Source organism: Oncorhynchus mykiss, chromosome 16 (assembly GCF_057628025.1).
Source record: "Oncorhynchus mykiss isolate SJ-2025 chromosome 16, ASM5762802v1, whole genome shotgun sequence".
Taxonomy (NCBI): Eukaryota; Metazoa; Chordata; class Actinopteri; order Salmoniformes; family Salmonidae; genus Oncorhynchus; species Oncorhynchus mykiss.
In genome coordinates this window covers 28,843,802-28,861,031 of record NC_143037.1, presented here as the reverse complement: position 1 = coordinate 28,861,031, position 17,230 = coordinate 28,843,802, and the positions used below count along the sequence as shown (strand labels likewise).

Sequence of the window (17,230 nt, the reverse complement as noted above, 5' to 3'; positions counted from 1 at the left end):
AGAATTGTGCGACAAGCAAAAAACTATCAGCGGAAGTTCTGCGGACAAAAACAGCTCATTGATGGAAGAGAATCATAAGAATCACGCAAGCTAATAGGTGGGCCACAAATAGATAACGGCACAGTACAACAGTGGTGTGCAGAACGGCATCTCGGAATGCACAACTCATTGGTCCTTGTCACGGATGGGCTATTGCAGCAGACGACCACACTGGGTCCCACTCCTATCAGATAGAAACAAGAAGACATGACTCCGGTGGGGATGCGATTATCAACACTGGACAATGGATGAGTGGAAAAACATCCCCTGGTCCGATGAATCCTGGTTCCTGTTGCATCATGCTGGCTCCATCCTCTCTGGTGTCAACAGTACAGGCTGGTGGCAGTGGTGTAATGGTGTGGGGAATGTTTTCATGGCACATGTTAGGTCCCTTGATACCAATTGAGCAACGTTGGAATGCCACACCTTGTAGAATCCATGCCCCAAAGAATTAAGGCTGTTCTGGAGGCAAATGGGGTCTAACCCATACTAGATCGGTGTACCCAATAAACTGAACACTGAGTGTATATGGTAACACACTTTGTTGACCTTCTCTGTGTAATGCAGAAAGTATGTATATCTATATATGTATTCACCCCATATTGCATCATAACACCAGATAACATTTATTACTGCTCATGGTTCTTTACAAAAGCCTTCATAAATGCATAAAGACCATTTAAGAGGTAATAATGGGTTCATAGTTGCTCAGGATAAGGTTTGGAGTAATGTAGTCCAGGATTGGGGTTAATTGGATTTGATGTAAGTCAATTCATTAAGTAATCTACAATTCCAATTCAATAATTTCATTTTTTCAATGATTTCTCAATACAGTTTAGAAGCTTTTTATTTATTTATTTGTAATCATTTTTTTTTTTTTTTAATTCAAATCACTAACTGAATTGAGTGGCTTCAATTATTGAAATGACCCCAACCCTGATTCATGAAGGACACAGGAAGTGTACTTCACTGAAAATAAACAGCAGGACATCCATTATGCAGCTTCACTTCGGCAACATATTTTTTTAATGATCTGCACATGTGCAGATGGGCAGTATGACGTATCCCCATAAACCAATAGCATAACTTCAAATGTAATGCAAAAAATGCATATAACACTATTAATGCTTTCAAAATCCATTGATTTTGATTCAGAACAGCTCGTGGCTATTCATAAACCCATGTGGAAAAGAGTCTATAGTAATAATCAAATTGAATACAAATGTATTTGTCACATTTCACCTTACAGTGAAATGCTTACTTACAAGCCCTTAACCAACAGGTGTAGTAGACCTTACAGTGAAATGCTTACTTACAAGCCCTTAACCAACAGGTGTAGTAGACCTTACAGTGAAATGCTTACTTACAAGCCCTTAACCAACAATGCCGTTTTAATAAAAATACATACAAATAATAGATAAAAGAAAAATGAAAAAATTAATCTTACAGTAATATGGGTACTCCTTAGACAAAACAAAAAAAGTGTGTTATAAGAAGTAGGCCAAAATCATACACAGGCATCTTACAATAACCACATGTTTTAGATATGTGTTGTCAAATACGTGTATAAGTGGGAACACAGGAATTGTATAAGTATCATACATGTTCTGTCTGTAAGAAGTTGGCCATAATCATATAACTTCTGTTTTCTTATAAGAAGTAGGCCATAATCATATAAGATTGACTTTCATATGAGTCAATTTATAAGACATATATCCTACTACATTCTATCTCTTCTCATAGGCATGAAATCTCCACCTAAAGAGGATGTCATCCAGGAAAAATGTCTAATGCCAATCAAAGATGGAATGCCTTGGGTCATAGCATCAATCCCAGATGATATGAGAATGAGAGACGTATGTGAAACACGCACCATATCTTCAAATGCCAAGCATGTTTTACAGTTGCCAGTGTTCAAGATGGAGACAGAGAAATAGAAAGAGAGCAAGTAGGAAAGGGAGAAAGAGAAAGCTAAATAAAGAGGAAGAGAGCAAGAGAGAAAGCAAGAAAGAGTCAGATATAGGGAGAGAGAGCAAGTAATAGGAGACAGACAGACAGACAGACAGACAGACAGACAGACAGACAGACAGACAGACAGACAGACAGACAGACAGACAGACAGACAGACAGACAGACAGACAGACAGACAGACAGAGACAGAAAGCACGGTAGAGTCTAGAGAGTAATTGTGTGTGTGAGAGAGAGCAAGACAGAGGGATAGAGAGAGCAAGTGAGATAGGGGGAGACAGCAAATGAGAGGGAGAGAGGAAGTGAGTAAAGTTGTGTGTGTGAAAGAGAGAGAACAATGCAGAGAGAAAGAGAGAGCAAGAGAGAGACTGAGCACTTCAGCAGAGTGCACTATTCACCACTGCAGTAAGTTGCATGTTTACAGTTCTTGCTCCAGGCTCTCTTTGCAACTTTACACAGCGAGTAATGAGTCAACTCCCCAATTTATTCACCTCTAGCCTGCTTCACAATTTATGAGATGGCTCGGTTCTGCCCCTTCAGAGGGTCGATAAGATTCACCTTGAACTTATTTTAAGAGCACAAGCAAAGCAGTCTACTTTCACGTTGTGCTTTCTGAACAATTGTGTGTTTGTGTGTGTGTGTGTGGTGAGTGTGGCGAGTGTGGTGTGTGTGTGCAAGCGTGCATGTGAATACACTGGCACATACGGTGTGTCCTTTTATACTTTAGAACTGCCTGCTAGCTCTCTGACGTGCAGTGAATGGGGAAAAGACTTGTGTCCAAAATGGCACCCTATCCTCTGCACAGTGCACTACTTTTGACCAAAGCCATATGGGCCCTGGTCAAAAGTAATGCACTATATAGGGAATATTGTTCCATTTGTGGCACACAAATGAGTACGAGTATGGTGGACTGTCGACATATGTGAACTAAAGCAGACATTTTAGGGACGAGTGTGCCTTCTCCATTGGAAGAAGAAGTGACACACAAAGAACATCGCCATCATTATTTTTGCTCCATAGAAGAAACCTGTTTTCACTGCCAATTTGAATGTAGTTGATGAAGCGTACGAGACGCTGAGGCTTTGCTGGCCATGGAAATGTTTTGTAGTATGCATTGTGTATAGGGCCATCCGTCCGTTCTAATTGAACTGTGTCCCAGCATAGTGATACATGCACTTGGAGGCCTATGTGGATGTGTCTGTGTGTGGTGCTGGGGGTTTATGGTGTTAGTGTGTGTGTGTTTGTGTCTGTGGTATTGTCTATTTTGAGCATTGGGTGCTCTTCTATACTACTATGTCATCATTACTTACTAAGCTATAGCACGCTCGCTGAAGCACATCAGCACCTTGTGTACACAAGACACATTTTATTGAACCTGTTAGACAGGGGAACCTGCTCCCTCAACTATGCATTCGTTATTGCACCCCACCCATGGGGGTCATATGCCCCCTGGAACCAAGCTGTGCTCAAAGGACACTCCCTCTCATTCACACTAGACCGATCCCGGAGATCCACTGTGTGTCCAGGCTGTCATTTCATCCAATTACTCATGGTGAACACAGCAGCTCACTATTTGAAGCGTTGAAAATTCACTTTGAAAAAAATATACTTAATGCACTGAACTAGGCTATTTCCCACTGGTTCAAGTGTGAGATTCACTTGGTAGTGCTTAGGTTGGTTTGGTTTCGGTTTGATTATAAAAAAAATAATCACAGTTTCTGATTTCGGTTGAGATTTATTTGGGGGGGGGGGGCATTAAATGCACTATGCATTATGTGTGCTTAATTATGTAACAACATAGAATAAAACAACTAATACAAGTCCCATGAGGGTAGTGGCTGTCCATTACTGTTCATCACTTATTAACCTTAATTTATTCACATGTATTTACTTTAATAAAATAATGGTTTTATTTGATTACTCTATTATTTCATTCCAAGTCATCTCATCTGTATAGAGCTGCTGCCTATGCTGTCTGACAAAATCACTATTTTTGTCACGAATCCCGTTTCCTGAGTCTGTTTTTTGCCTATGTTCTGTCCTGGAGTGTTTTTTCCGGCGTCCTGGAACGCACCCTGTCTGGTTGCCGGGCAATGTAGCCAGTTGGGGTTTCTGATTACCCGCACCTGTATCCCATCAGCTATCTGCACACCTGGTCCTGATCATCATCTCTCCTCTTCATAAGCCCGGACCTGACATCCATTCCCTGCCGGATCGTTAGCCATGAACAGTATGTTGTGCCAGAGTATCAGCCTCAAGTTTGATAGAATTTGTTTTGTTGTTTGTTACGTATTGCTTGCCTTGAACTTATCTCCGTTTGTTCTGTCTTCAGTTACTCACCCGGATCATTTACCCCATTCCCGCCTGGTCGTCGGAGGATTCCGCTTCCCCATTGGATCCACCTATTTACTCCCATCAACTCACCACCGCTACCCGCTACGCCAACTGGATATATCTACCCATTCACATTCACTTGTAAATAAATACTCACCTTCTTCCTACTCTCCTTGTCCTGGTCTGCTTCTGGGTTCGATTTTGAAGAAACGTGACAATTTTAGTAACAAATCTGCCTAATTAGCTGATTCGCTTTCCATAAACCAACTCAACCATACTCCGATCACCATATTGGGCTGCAGCTACCAATATATGCATAGTTGAGTGTAGAAAACATGGTAGTTAACTACAATGACAATAATACATTGCGCACCAGCTTGTCCGGTCTGTGTGGAGCAGACATTGGGGACCTCATTGACAGAGAGAAGAGAGCATGTGTGAGAGGGATAGAAAGCAGTTGCTGTGCGAGGTATCACTACCTGAAAATACACAATCTAAGTCATTGGTATTCAGCAGTCATGAAAATATTCCTTATTTACTTTGAAGAACTTAATACAGCTTGTGGTCACACCAGATACTGACTGTTACTTTTGATTTTGACCCCCCCCCCCCCCTTGTTCAGGGATACATTATTTCATTTCTGTTAGTCACATGTCTGTGGAACTTGTTCAATTTATGTCTCAACTGTTGAATCTTGTTATGTTCATACAAATATTTACACAGAAGGCGCTCTAGAATTTTTTCAACATTTTGTTAAAAATCGCGCAAAATTTCAATGTCCTGCTACTCATGCCAGGAATATAGTATATGCATATGATTAGTATGTGTGGATAGAAAACACTCTGAAGTTTCTGAAACGGGTTAAATCATGTCTGTGACTATAACAGAACGTGAATAGCAAGTGAAATCCCAAGAAAAACCTGGTCACAAAAAAAAAAAACAGTATCCATCCGCCAGTCTCTGAATTGTATGGCAAGGGAAAATAGATAGCGGTCAGTTTACAGTTCCTACAGCTTCCACACGATGTCGCCAGTACTGGCAATTCTATTGAAGTTAATCCTTGGTGATATGAGAAATAGGCACTTCCTCTCGTTGAGTAAACAACAGGAAGTTAATGGAAGAAAGAATGTGGACCATGATTTCCAGAGTAGCTGCTATTGAATACAGATCGCCCCGTGATCAATTTGATCGATTATTAACGTTTACTAATACCTAAAGTTGGGTTACAAAAGTAGTTTGAAGTGTTTTGTCAAAGTTTATAGGCAACTTTTTTAATTTAAAAAAATGACGTTGCGTTTTGGAAAGCTGTTTTTTCCTGGATCAGACGGGCTATATAAATGGACATTTTGGGTATACATGGACGGATTTAATCGAAAAAAAGACCCAATTGTGATGTTTATGGGACATATAGGAGTGCCACAAAGAAGCTCGTCAAAGGTAATGAATGTTTTATATTTTATTTCTGCGTTTTGTGTAGCGCCGGCTACGCTAATTCTTTTGTTTACGTCCCCTTCAGGTATTTCGGGGTGTTGCATGCTATCAGATAATAGCTTCTCATGCTTTCGCCGAAAAGCATTTTAAAAATCTGACATGTTGGCTAGATTCACAATGAGTGTAGCTTTAATTCAGTACCCTGCATGTGTGTTTTAATGAAAGTTTTAGTTTTATCGAGTACTATTAGCATTTGGCGTTGCGCACTTCCATTTCCTGTTGGCTAGGTGAGACGCTGGCGTCTCACCTGGCTCTAAGAGGTTTTAAGTTTCCTGAAAATAAAGTTTATATATATTGAGTTGATATATACTGTATTGTACATACAGTCTACAACTCAATGGGGCGGGCATGAACAGCAACAACACCGGGACACAGTGCCCTTCGCTCCCACTGGACAGGCACTACTGTCCGGCAACCGGAATGGTAAGTAGCTACCTAGTAGCCAATATCAGGGTGACAGTCACAGTAAGCACACGCATACAACGCATGATGCAACAGTACACCCATCATCAATACTTTAAATCACAAATAAACAATCATCAGTTTTATAACTGAACATGTACAATTATTTGTGTAAAACTAACAGTGAAATATGACAGTCTCATCCTCTGGCTTAAAAACAGAAATCCAAACTCGTGGTATGGTAGCTCAATGTACAGTAGTTGCATGTTAAGAAACCGAAGACAAAAACACAGCTAAATCAAAACCATCTAACCTATAGAAGAGCGCTTTCGACACACCCACTCCTTTCCACACACCCACTACTTTCCTTTTGACATACCCAGTCCGTACACATGCCCACTTCTTTCTTTTTGACACACCTACTCGCCCATACTCCAGTGGCCAAATTGGGATGCAGCTACTACCCCCATCTCAAACTATGTAGATTATCGGCCTGTTGGAAACTACAACTGCCTAATACATCTCACAGATCAGGCTTGATCTGATTTATTTCTACAAAAATTGAGCATAGAGCTCACCGGGAAAAAAATAACTATACGGGATTCATTAAATTCAACCGACATCGATCAATTAGTTGTTAAAAAATATTTAAAACCTTTTACGACTAGGGGGCGATATTTTAATTTTTGTATGAAAAACGTTCCCGTTTTAAACAAGATATTTTGTCACGAAAAGATGCTTGACTATGCATATAATTGACAGCTTTGGATAGAAAACACTCTGACGTTTCCAAAACTGCAAAGATATTGTCTGTGAGTGCAACAGAACTGATGCTACAGGCGAAACCCAGATAAAAATCCAATCAGGAAGTGCCGCATTTTTTGAAACCGCCTCATGCCAATGACTCCTTATGGCTGTGAATGAGCTACGAATGAGCTTACGTTTTCTACGTATTCCCCAAGGTGTCTACAGCATTGTGACGTCTTCTTACGCATTTATGTTGAAGAATAGCCGTAAGGGACCACATTTAGCAAGTGGTCACCTGATGTCTCCCGCAGAAAATCATGCGTAAAATACTGGAGGTAGCCATTTTTCCAATCGCTTCTTATGAGAAACCAATTGCCTCGAAGGATATATTATCGAATTTATATGTTAAAAACACCTTGAGGATTGATTCTAAACAGCGTTTGCCGTGTTTCTGTCGATATTATAGAGCTAATTTGGAAAAAAGTTTGCCGTTGTAGTGATAGCATTTTCCGATCGATATCTCAGCCAAGCATGATGAACAAACGGGAGCTATTTCGCCTACAAAAATAATATTTTGGGAAAAAAGGAACATTTGCTATCTAACTGGGAGTCTCCTGAGTGAAAACATCCAAAGTTCTTCAAAGGTAAATGATTTAATTTGATTGCTTTTCTTATTTTCGTGAAAATGTTGCCTGCTGCCAGCAGAGCCTAGCATAGCATTTTGCCATGATAAACTTACACAAATGCTTGTCTAGCATTGGCTGCAACGCATATTTTGAAAATCTGAGATGACGGTGTTGTTAACAAAAGGCTAAGCTTGTGTTTGAATATATTTATTTCATTTCATTTGCGATTTTCATGAATAGGAACATTTTCTAGGGGTATTTATGTCCGCTGCACTATGCTAATTCGTTTGAGGCTATGATCACGCTCCCGGATCCGGGATTGCTAGTCACAAGAAGTTTAAATAACCAAAATGTTGGTTAATCGCTCAGACTAGATGACTGGATGTCATGAGTTTAGTCAAGCAGCTTTGGTTTTTACTGCTTACTGGTCCTGATGTTAGAGCCTGGTGGGGATGTAAATGTTGCCAATAAATCACTGTTGGGAGTGTATCTGATCCTGGGAAGTCACAGTGCATGCTTTTGATCCAGCTAGGGTTGAAAAAATCCAGTAACTTCCACAATATTCCCTGGATTTCCAGAAATCCTGTTTGGAAGATTCCCAGATTTCCTGGTTATTCCATCGTAATTCCAGGAATATTCTAAGCAGGATATCTGGAAACCCTGGGAATTTGGGGGAATTTACTGGAATTTAGCAACCCTACTTCCAGCCCAACTCTGACAGACCTGATAAAAAAAAATCGAAGACTAAAATGTAAGTTGTCAGTGCTGGCCTGGAAGAAAGTTTTCTTAGTCCTCCAGGACCACTGTTGCCGATCCCTTGGCCTAACTGATAGTCTAGGGCATTTACAGTGGTTTGGGCAGTCATACATTTTTTGGTCATACCGTTGATGTCGGAAGTTTACATACACTTAGGTTGGAGTCATTAAAACTCGTTTTTCAACCACTCAACAAATGTCTTGTTAATAACAAACTATAGATTTGGCAAGTCGGTTAGGATATCTACTTTGTGCATGACACAAGTAATTTTCCCAACAATTGTTTACAGACAGATTACTTCACTTATAATTCACTGTATCACAATTCCAGTGGGTCAGAAATGTACATACACTAAAGTTGACTGTGCCTTTAAACACCTTGGAATTCCAGAAAAAAATTATGTCATGGCGTTAGAAGTTTCTGATAGGCTAATTGACATCATTTGAGTCAATTGGAGGTGTACCTGTGGATGTATTTCAAGGCCTACCTTCAACCTCAGTACCTCTTTGCATGACATCATGGGGAAATCAAAAGAAATCAGTCTGGTTCATCCTTTGGAGCAATTTCCAAATGCCTGAAGGTACCACGTTCATCTGTACAAATAATGGTACGCAAGTATAAACACCATGGGACCAGGTAGCCGTCATATCGCTCAGGAAGGAGATGCGTTCTGTCTCCTAGATATGAACATACTTTGGTGCGAAAAGTGCAAATCAATCCCAGAACAACAGCAAAGGACCTTGTGAAGATGCTGGAGGAAACAGGTTCAAAAGTATCTATAACCACGGTAAAACAAGTCCTGTATCAACATAACCTGAAAGGCCGCTCAGCAAGGAAGAAGCCTCTGCTCCAAAACCGCCATAAAAAAGCCAGACTACGGTTTGCAACTGCTAAAGGGGACAAAGATCGTCCTTTTTGGAGAAATGTCCTATGGTCTGATGAAACAAAAATAGAACTGTTAGGCTATAATGACCATCGTTATGTTTGGAGGAAAAAGGAGGATGCTTGCAAGCCGAAGACACCATCCCAACCGTGGGTGGCAGCATCCCAACAAGGGTGGCAGCATCATGTTGTGGGGGTGCTTTGATACAGGAGGGACTGGTGCGCTTCACAAAATAAATGACATCATGAGGAAAGAAAATTATGTGCATATATTGAAGCAACATCTCAAGACATCAGTCAGGAAGTTAAAGCTTGGTCGTAAATGGATCTTCCAAATGGACAATAACCCCAAGCATACTTCCAAAGTTGTGGCAAAATGACCTAAGGACAACAAAATCAAGGTCTTGGAGTGGCCATCACAAAGCCCTGACCTCAATTCGTGGGCAGAACTGAAAAGGCGTTTGCGAGTTAGGAGGCCTACAAACATGACTCAGTTACACCAGCTCTGTCAGGGGGAATTAACCAAAATTCACCCAACTTATTGTGGGAAGCTGTCGAAGGCTACCCGAAATGTTTGACCCAAGTTAAACAATTTAAAGGCAATGCAACCAAATACTAATTGAGTGTATGTACATTTCTGACCCACTGTGAATGTGATGGATCATTCTCTCTAGTAGTATTATGACATTTCATATTCTTAAAAATAAAGTGGTGATCCTAACTGACCTAAGACAGCAAATCTTTACTAGGATTAAATGTCAGGAATTGTGAAAAACTGAGTTTAAATGTATTTGGCTAAGGTGTATGTAAACTTTCGACCTCAACTGTATATTGATGTTTTGGACAAATACTTTAAAATGTTTACTTAAAAAAAAGTGTTGCATATTAATGTTTGGGAAAAACATCACATGTTGATATTTTTGGTCAAACCCTCCATTTAAAGCTTTTTTAAAAGTATACGATGATGGTTTATTGGCCAGGACCAGGGCTTGATACAAACAGACAGTAACATTAGCATCATGTTTCCCAGTGCCGCAGAGCCATGGAGGGACACTTTCACCACTTCCGATGAGCTTAGTGCAGGAAATCGGCAGTTCTCGTGAAGGCATTGCTGAGCAGATTTGTGAGTCCCCCATGGGAAGAACTGTCCCTGGTCAGCATGAGTGGCAGATGGACTGGTCACACATGGGCTGGCAGGGCTTCACATTCATTTAAAAACTGTCTCTTCTTGAAAAACATGCTGAAAAAAGTATTTCACCTTAAATTCCAATTGCTAACAACTCAAATAAGAACTTCCAATAGTCTTATTTTCTTACATTTTTACTTGATGTTTATTTTGGAAATAACAGAAACCTACCAGAAGGTTGAGAAGTCAAAAGAGCAATGCCATAATAACAATAATAATAATAATTAGAATGGCAATTTGCATAGCATTTTTACTCACCTCAACAATATTAAAATAATTACTTTAGGTCTGCTTCAATGGCTTTCATAGGTAGGTAGGCAAATTATGGTAGTTTTGTATGTCCAAATATTAATACTAAATTCTATTGAAATTAGTACAAATTATGGGAGTTTTGTATGTCCAAATATGAATATTCAATTGCATTGAAATGCATGTGTTTTCAGGTGGTGTTGTGCAATGTCACTCAAAATGGTTCTTACATTTCAAATTATCCAGATTCTTCCACCATGTTTCTCATGTGTTCAGACTACATTTTTAGATAATTATATAACAAAGTGGAGTTTTTATTACTATTATAGGCATTATTCTATAGGCAACCTTAAATCTGAATATTGATTAATTGACCACATGGGTCATGAAATGTGGTTTAACCAATTTATGTTGTCTAATATAGTGCTGTCAACAATTCAAGAATATATATATGTTTTACCCTATATCCTTGACCACCAGACATATTAACCATTGGTGTAACAGTATAGCTTCCATCAGTCTCCTCGCCCCTGCCTGGACTCGAACCAGGGACCCTCTACACACATCAACAACAGCCACCCTCAAAGCATCATTACCCATCGCTCCACAAAAGCCATGGCCCTTGCAGAGCAAGGGGAACAACAACTTCCAGGTCTCAGAGGGAGTGACATCACCGATTGAAATGCTATAAGCGCGCACCCCGCTAACTAGCTAGCCATTTCACATAGGTTACACGCATCCCCTTTTTGACCTCCTCCTTTTCAGCTACAACCAGTGATCTGGGTCACCAACTGAATTCCTGACTTTTATCCCATATCTTTGGTGACTGATTTTTGAGTTGTCTTACTGCCCTCTCAGTGAAAACTGAACTACTGCAACCCAAAATAATACAAATTATGTTAAGTTATGCAGGAGGGCTGGGGGAGTTGACCAATCAAGTTCAAGTGAAGATTTTTTTCATATCCACTTCTAAATCTATTTGGTCAAACAAGCTCTAGGAGCCGGTTGAGAATAGGGTTAAAGTTATATGGAGGAATTCACCATAATGGCAGGTCAGCACTGTATGAAAGTACAGTAGTAGGCTATGCCTAATGGAGATAGGTGATAGGTGACACAGAATCAGAATCACTATTCAGACCCCTTGACTTTTTCCACATTTTGTTACGTTACAGTCTTATTCTAAAATTGATTAAATTAATAAAAACTCCTCAGCAATCTACAGAATACAACCATAATGACAAAGCAAAAACAGGTTTTTAGAAGTTTTGCAAATGTATTACAAATTAAAAACAGAAATACCTTATTTACAAAGTATTCAGCCCCTTTGCTATGAGACTCAAAATGGAGCTCAGGTGCATCCTGTTTCCATTGATCATCCTTGAGATGTTTCTACAGCTTGATTGGATCCACCTATTGTAAATTAAAGTAATTGGACATGATTTGGAAAGGCACACACCTGTCTATATAAGGTCCCACAGTTGATAGTGCGTGTCAGAGCAAAAGCCATGAAGTCGAAGGAATTGTCCATAGAGCTTCGTGAAAGGATTGTGCCAGGGCAAAGATCTGGGGAGAGGTACCAAAATATGTATGCAGCATTGAAGGTCCCCGAGAACATGGTGGCTGCCATCAATCTTAAATGGAAAATGTTTGGAACCACGAAGACTCTTCCTGGAGCTGGCAGCATGGCCAAACTGAGCAATTGGAGGAGAATGGCCTTGGTCAGGGAGGTGACCAAGAACCTGATGGTCACCCTGACAGAGCGCCAGAGTTCCTCTGTGGAGATGGGATAACCTTCCAGAAGGACAACCATCTCTGAAGGACTCCACCAATCAGGCCTTTATGGTAGAGGGGCCAGGCAGATGCCACTACTCAGTAAAAAGGCACATGACAGCTCGCTTGGAGTTTGCCAAAAGTCACCAAAAGGACTCTCAAACCATGCCAAACAAGATTCTCTAGTGTGATGAAACCAAGATTGAACTCTATGGCCTGAATGCCAAGCGTCACATCTGGAGGAAACCTGGCACTATCACTATGGTGAAGCATGGTGGTGGCAGCAACATGGTTTGGGGATGTTTTTCAGCGGCAGGGATTGGGAGACTAGTCAGGATCGAGGCAAAGATAAACGGATCAAAGTACAGAGAGATCCTTGATGAAAACATGCTCCAGAGCGCTCAGGACCACAGACTGGGGGCAAAGGTTCACCTTCCAACAGGACAACAGCCTTAAGCACACAGCCAAGACGATGCAGGAGTGGCTTAGGGACAAGTCTCTGAAAGTCCTTGAGTGGCCCAGCCAGAGCCTGGACTTGAACCCGATCAAACATCTCTGGAGAGACCTGGAAATAGCTGTGCAGCAATGCTCCCCATCCAACCTGACAGAGCTTGAGAGGATCTGCAGAGAAGAATGAGAGAAACTCCCCAAACACAGGTGTGCCAAGCTTTGCATCATACCCAAGAAGACTAGATGCTACCATCGCTGCCAAAGGTGCTTCAACAAAGTTCTGAGTAAAGGGTCTGAATACTTACAGTGCCTGCAAAAATGTATTCACCCCGCTTGGCATTTTTCCTATTTTGTTGCAATATTTGGATTTAATGTAATGTACATACACAAAATAGTCCAAATTGGTGAAGTGAAATTTAAAAAATAACTTGTTTCAATAAATACATTTTAAAAAAGAAAAGAAAAGTGGTGCGTGCATATAACCCTTTGCTATGAAGCCCCTAAATAAAATCTGGTTCAACCAATTACCTTCGGAATTCACATAATTAGTTAAATAAAGTCCACCTGTGTGTCACATGATCTCAGTATATATACACCTGTTCTGAAAGGCCCGAGAGTCTGCAACACCACTAAGGAAGGGGCACCACCAAGTAAGTAGCACCATGAAGACCAATAAGCTCTCCAAACAGGTCAGGGCCAAAGTTGTGGAGAAGTACAGATCAGGGTTACATTATAAAAAAAATATCCGAAACTTTGAGCATCCCACGGATCACCATTAAATCCATTATTAAAAAATGGTAAAAATGTGGCACAACAACAACCCTGCCGCCCACCAAAACTCACAGACCAGGCAAGGAGGGCATTAATCAGAGAGGCAACAAAGAGACCAAAGAAAACCCTGAAGGAGCTGCAAAGCTCCACAGCGGAGATTGGAGTAGCAATCCATAGGACCACTTTAAGCCATACACTCCACAGAGCTAGGCTTTACAGAAAAGTGGACAGAAAAAAATAAGCAAAAATGTTTAGTGTTCGCAAAAAGGCATGTGGGAGACTCCCCAAAATATGGAAGAAGGTACTCTGGTCAGATGAGACTAAAATTGAGCTTTTTGGCCATCAAGGAAAACGCTATCTCTGGCGCAATCCCAACACCTTTCATCACCCTGAGAACACCTTCCCCACAGTGAAGCATGGTGGTGCCAGCATCATGCTGTGGGGATGTTTTTCATCGGCAGGGACTGGGGAAACTGATCAGAATTGAAGGAATGATGGATAATGCTAAATACAGGGAAATTCTTGAGGGAAACCTGTTTCAGTCTTCCAGAGATTCGAAACTGGGACGGAGGATCACCTTCCAGCAGGACAATGACACTGAGCATACTGCTAAAACAACACTTGAGTGTTTTAAGGGGAAACATCAAAATGTCTTGGAATGGTCTAGTTAAAGCCCAGACCTCAATGCAATTGAGAATCTGTGGTATGACTTAAGGATTGCTGTACACCAGCGGAACCCATCCAACTTGAAGGAGCTGGAGCAGTTTTGCCTTGAAGAATGGGCAAAAATCCCAGTGGCTAGATGTGTCTAGTTTTTAGAGACATACCCCCAGAGACTTGGAGCTGTAATTGCTGCAAAAGGTGGCTCTACAACATATTGACTTTGGAGGGGGGTGAATAGTTACGCACTCTTTTTTCTGTTTTCAGTTTTTTTTTGTCTTGTTTCTTGTTTGTTTCACAATAAAAAAAAATGCATCTTGAAATGATACAACATTTTTGGGGGGGAATTCCTGGTTGTAAGGCAACAAAATAGGAAAAATGCCACTTTCGCAAGCCACTGTTTGTAAATGTGATATTTCCGTTTTTATTTTTAATAAATTTGCAAACATTTCTAAAGAACATTTTTATCTTTGTCATTATAGGGTATTGTGTGTAGATTGATGAGGGGGGAAAAACTTTTGAATAAATTCTACAATAAGGCTGTAATGTAACAAAATTGGGAAAAAGTCAAAGGGTCTGTTTACTTTCGAAGACACTGTACACAAAATTAACATAGTCAACACACATAATATACAATATAAATACAATAAACTTAAAACATAAAACTCTGGAGTGTAAGTTGATTTACATATACAATTTACAAAGGGATATATATATATATATTTGCATTGGGAGGGATGATGCTGTGATGAATATATCCAGTGCACAGTGCCTATCATAAGTATTCACCCCGCTTGGACTTCTTCATATTTTATTGTGCTACAAAGTGGAATTAATGTTGATTTAATTGTGATTGTTTTTTGTCCTTGAACTATTTATATTTCTTTAATGAATGAACAATAAAACACTCGTATATCTTGAGTAGATAGGTATTCAACCCCTAAGTCAATACATGTTAGAAAAACCTATGTCAGCTATTACAGCTTTGACTCTTTTTGGGTATGTCTCTAAGAGCTTCACACACCTGGATTGTGCTATATTTGCTTGATTAATCTTCGCAAATTTCTTCAAGCTCTTTCAAGTTGTTGGCGATGTCGAGTCTTGCCATAGATTGTACATTTTTCCCACTCAGGAACATTCACTGTCTTCTAGGTAAGCAACTCCAGTGTAGATTTGGCCATGTGTTTTGGGTAATTGTCCTGCTGAAGGGTGAATTCCTCTCCCAGTGTCTGATATAAAGCAGACTCTCTCAGAAGCAGGTTCTCTCTAGGATTTTGCCTGTGCTCAGCACCTTCACATTTATTTTTATCCTGAAAAACTCCCCAATGTTGCCCATGTCAATCTTACCCATAGCATGATGCAGCCACCACCATGCTTGAAATTATTCAAATTAGTTGCTCAGGGATGTGTTGTGTTGTATTTGCCCCAAACATAACACGTTGCATTTAGATCAACAAGTTGATCCCTTAATGTGTTTTTCACAGTATTACTTTAGGGTCTTGTTGCAAACAAGATGCTTGTTTTGGAATATTTGTATGCTGTTTAGGCTTCCTTCTTTTCACTCTGTCATTTAGGTCATTATTGTGGAGTAACTACAATGTTGTTGATCCATCCTCAGTTTTCTCCCATCACAGCCTGTAGCTGTTTTAAACTCACCATTGGCCTCATGGTGACATCCCTGAGCAGTTTCTTTTCTGTCCTACAGCTCAGTTGTATTATTTTATTTTTGTTTAACTAGGCAAGTCTGTTCAGTTAGGAAGGATGACAGTATCTTTGTTGTGTCTGGGGTGGTTTGATGCATCATCCACAGCCTAATTATTAACTAGACCATGCTTAAATATATGTTCAGTGTCTGGTGTGTTATTGTTACCCATTTGCCAATCACTACCCTTCTTATTGAGGAATTGGAAAAGCTCCCTGGTCCCTGTAGTTTAACCTGTGCTTAACATCTACTGCTTGACTGAGGGACCTTACAGATTTTGGTATGCATGGGGGACAGAGGATGGGGTAGTCAATTCAAAAATCATCTCAACCTCTATTACAGTATTTCACACAGAGTGAGTCTATGTAACTTAACATGTGATTTGTTAAAACCTCTAGTGACTACCCATCCCGCATGCGGGAGCGTAATCATCGACTGACACTAATTAGCATAACACAACGGACATAAATATTCCTAGAAAATATTCCTATTCATGAAAATCACAAATGAAATATATTGAGACAGCTTAGGCTTTTGTTAATCACCCTGTCATCTCCGATTTTCAAAATATGCTTTACAGCCAAAGCTAGACAAGTTAACTTGGTCACAGAAATCAGAAAGGCAATCAAATTAAATAGTTTACCTTTGATGAGCTTTGGATGTTTTCACTCACGAGACTCCCAGTTAGATAGCAAATGTTCCTTTTTTCAAAAAATATTATTTTTGTAGGCGAAATATCTCCGTTTGTTCTTCACGTTTGGCTGAGAAATCGCCCGGAAATTGCAGTCACGAAAACATAGTAATCTGGTTGATAGCCCATTCACTGCTCAATAGGGACTGGTTGATAGCCCATTCACTGCTCAATAGGGACGCATTGGAACGCAGCGCTTTCAAAACATGAGGCACTTCCAGATTGGATTTTTCTCAGGCTTTCGCCTGCAACATCAGTTCTGTTATACTCACAGACAATATTTTTTACAGTTTTGGAAACGTTAGAGTGTTTTCTATCCTAAGTTGTCAATTATATGCATATTCTAGCATCTTGTCCTGACAAAATATCCCGTTTACTACCGGAATGTTATTTTTCCGAAAATGAAAATACTGTCCCCTAGTCACAATAAGCCAGGACAAGTTTACTCCTGAACTAATAAGCGCTTGCCATAATAAAGTAAATAAACCATTTTAGTTCTTCGTATT

At 40.1% G+C, this 17,230-nt stretch overlaps 1 protein-coding gene and 1 long non-coding RNA gene across 2 annotated transcripts in view; one reads left to right on the top strand and one right to left on the bottom strand.

Moving 5' to 3' along the window:
- nrg3b (neuregulin 3b) overlaps positions 1-17,230 on the bottom strand; it is a 429,951-nt gene that overhangs the window by 318,790 nt on the left and 93,931 nt on the right. The window lies entirely within an intron of this gene.
- On the top strand, positions 4,055-4,508 carry LOC149976632 (uncharacterized). The gene is made up of 2 exons (XR_016487569.1): positions 4,055-4,237; positions 4,340-4,508. It is a non-coding gene; the product is annotated as an uncharacterized LOC149976632 (long non-coding RNA).